We start from the raw sequence: 3,823 nt of genomic DNA, 5'->3' as shown, positions 1-3,823 counted from the left end.
GGTGATTCAGACAGTGAAGAATCTGCCTGCAATGCAGGAGACCCAAGTTCGATACCCGGGTTGGGAAGATCCCCTGGGGGTAGGGCAGTGGCTACCCACTCCAGTATTCTTGCCTGGAAAAGCCGGGCGGGCTACAGTCCCTGGGATCAAAGAGTCAGAAACCACGGGGAGAGGAACACTTCTCACTTTCACCTCGGTCCTCGGCTTTGTCCTCACGTGCTGATCCCTTGTGAGAGGCAGGGCCAGGACGGAGTCCCTCTGCCCTTGGTGGGCTGCTGGGCGGAGGGTCCTAAGTAAATGACCCCAAGGGAGGAGTGGACGGGGCCCTGGAGATGGGTTGACAATGAGGCAAGAGAGAAGTCCTGGCCGGAGCTGGAGGGAAGGGCCCTGAGGAGGGATTTCCAACCGTCTAGCTCCAACACTGAATCCCCAGCCCCTAAAGTAGACGGTCTGACCGCACAATGTTTCTGGACATTTCTCTTTAACGTGAACAATACGATTTCAACCTTTTAAATGCAGTAATAAGGTAATCACACCAATAGAGGCAGCCCCGGGAGGCACCGGCGCCCTTCCCAGCGTCTCCAAGACCCCAGGAGCCGCCGAAGTGGGCATCAGTCCCATCACAGCACCCCTCGAGGCCTGCGACGTGTCCACCTAGGCTGAGCGCCACCCCGGGACAAGTGGGGGTCAGATCCCCCGGGGACAAGGCGGGAACAGAACCCCCGGCCCCACCAGGACAAGTAGGGGCTGGGGGAGCCTGTCCTCCCAGAAAGGCTGCAGTGGGGATGGGTGCGGGGGACCCGAATCTGCCCCCAGACCCGAGCTGCCGTCCTTGACCTGCACGGCGGCTGCGCTGAGCCTGACGCGAGACCAGGCAGGTTGGGGTCCTGAGACAGGCGTCCGCCAGGCAGGATCTGCCGACTACGCGCAAGGCTCTGGGACTGCTGGCGGGGCAGTCCCTGGGGCCGCGGGCCTTCTGTCGAGCGCCCGCTCCATCCCGAGACCCTGCGCGGCCCCGGCTGCTCGCGCCCGCGAGCCGGGACTCGGGACAGGCAGGTTGCGGGTGGCAGGCCCCGCTCCGACGGTGGGGGCGGGCGGCGGAGGAAGTGCCCAGCGCCGCCGGACACGCGTTCTCGACTTGGACGTGGGCGGCCCGGAGTCTGTCTCCCCGTCTGTCTCTCCGGATCCCCGGCCCCCGTTTCCCCCCACGGGGCAGGGCGGGGATTCCGGTTGCGGGAGCCAGAGCGGGGCTCGGGCTGACCTTCTTTCCTCGCTCAGCGCCGCCGCCCTGGCCCGTCCTGAAAGACGGAGTCTCGGGGAGCGCGGATCGCCTGGGAACCCGAGGCGGAGCCGCACGGGCGCTCTGACACCCCGCCCTCTGGCCGAGGAGGGGCTGGCTCCCCATTTCAGAGCCCCGGGGTGCTCGCTCGCCACCCCCTACCGCGACCCGCGCAGGGAGCTCCGCTCCGGAGGAGAGGGGCGATGCGGGTCCGGTTCCACCCGCCGCGCCTGGACAGGTGACCTGCGACGGGGGCGGGGGATGGAAGCGAGAGGCTGCGCAGGTCCGGGGGGGCGCCGCGGGCAAAGGGGCGAAGGGCCACTGCGGGGGTCCAGAGTGCAGGCCACCGCGGAGCTGACCGAGGCCACGGCCGCAGGGCCCACCCGGTCATCCCGGCCACGGTGCTCCGCCTGCAGAAGGGACGGTGTTAGCGCCTGCCCTGCCTTCTGCCTCCCCGCAGCCCTTCACGCTGTCCGCAGGGCGAGGATGGGGTTGGGCAGGGCTCCTGGGCCTGGGTTTTAGTCTTTGAGCCTCCCGAGGACTCGCCCACGGCCAGGAACAGAGGGCAGCACCGAGCAGGCCTGCATCCCGGAGGCTCCGGGTGTTGCCCCATGTGGCCACCACCGCCCCCCACCCCCGCCGGCACCCCAGCTCAGCGGCAGTTTCTGCCTCACAGATCCGCGGGCGGATTGCTCTTCAGGTGCATGTGCTCCACCTGCCTCAGGTGTGTCCGACTGTGCGGCCCAGAGGGCTGTAGCCCGCCAGGCTCCTCTGTCCATGGGGATTTTCAGGCAAGAATACTGGAGTGGGTTGCCATGCCCTCCTCCAGGGGATCTTCCCGACCCAGGGATCCAACCTGCGTCTCTTACGTCTCCTGCATCGGCGGACGCGTTCCTCTAGAGTGCCGCCTGGGAAGCCCACCCGCACTGGGCCATTAGCAACGACTGTCCTGAGCCTCGTGTGTGCTCAGCTCCTAAGAGGAGTCTGACTTTGCGACCTGCGACCCCACGGATTGTAGCCCACCTGGCTCCTCCGTTCATGGGATCCTCCAGGCAAGAGTGGGTTGACATTTCCTCCTCCAGGGGATCTTCCTGACTCAGGGATCAAACATGCATCTCCTGCGGTCCTGAGCCCCTTTGCGTAATAAGCAGAAAGTTTAAAATATGTGCCCTTTTATGCATGTATACGCTGGTACAGCATTGAAATGTTCTGGAAGCCCGGCGATGTTCTAGCTGAGCCTGCATGTCTCTTCCCGCGTACAGGACATGGTTTGGTGCTTTGCCAAGCTCATGTAATCTCGGAAACCCTGTGAGATGGTATATTATTATCTCATTCTACACATGAAGAGACCAGGCACAGAGAGGCTGAGGAACCTGCCCGGGGTCACAGAGCTGCGAGGCGGGGCTCTGCTTTGAGTGGGCACGTGAGACCTGCTGCAAACCCCTGGGCTAGGCTGCTGTCCTGGGGTGTGGGGCTGGGGCGGGCAAGGCGGCACACCTCGCCCCACACATCCATGTAACACTGTTGGGCCCCAGCCCGGTCGGGGCCACCCAGCCCGCTGGGTCCTCCAGACATCACAGCAGCCTGGAATCGAGGGGCTCAGACACTGAGACCAGAGACCAGAGCGGAAAGTTGCCTGCCCCAGGGCTCCCAGCACAGACCCCAAGCTGGGACTTGAGTCTTCCCAACCCCTCCTGCCTTCCAAGGGGAGCCCTGGAGCCTTCCCTCTTCCCCCCACTGTCCCTGCCCCAGGGGCGACCAGTCACTGCGAGCAGACAGGATGGACGTTAAGTCCTTGACCTCGTGGAAACTGCCCACTCCCCGCTCCCTCTCGGTTTACTGGTTCTCCAGAGCTGGACTCTAAAAGCGGCTACAGTGGGATGTCCCTGGCAGTCCAGTGGTTAAGACTCTCCGCTTCCACAGCAGGGGATGTGAGTTCGATCACTAATGGGGGGCTAAGCACCCACAAAGTGTGCAGACAAAAAATTTTAAATTAAAAAAAAAAAACACAGCCTCCGAGGGACCCCACCACCGCTCCACGCCTGGGGGCAAAGCCCTGACTGTGGCAGGAGCACGCCCTGAGCAAAACCGAGGTGGGGCCAGTGGGGAGCAGGCGACGGCCGTCTCCTTTCCGGGACCCAGCCCTGCCTGCCAGTGGGCGCGGAGTGGGGTTCAAGGCCTGGAGGCCCGGCGGAGCTGCAAGCCTAGGCCTGGACACCAGTCTCCCCACGCCCAACGCCACCCCCACCTCCAGCTGGACCTTCAGCTGTGGGGCCACCATTTCCTCCTGTATCCACTCACCGCATGCCAGGATGAATCAGCTGCCCCGGGCGCACCTCGCCAGTGGGAGCAGAGACCCCCTAACCCCGTGCCCCAGGGCCCCGCGCTCTGGGCCCTTCCCTAGTTGGGCGGGAGGGTGGGGTAAGGCTGGAAGAACGGCTGGGAGGGGTGACCAGGCAGCAGGCCCCATGAGCCGAGACCTCCGACTCAGGGTAGTCAGCAGGGGGCCCCCCTGGTCATGAAGGCTGTTGTAGGGAGATTATC

Source organism: Dama dama, chromosome 13, assembly GCF_033118175.1.
Source record: "Dama dama isolate Ldn47 chromosome 13, ASM3311817v1, whole genome shotgun sequence".
NCBI lineage: Eukaryota > Metazoa > Chordata > Mammalia > Artiodactyla > Cervidae > Dama > Dama dama.
This window is presented reverse-complemented; position numbering follows the sequence as displayed.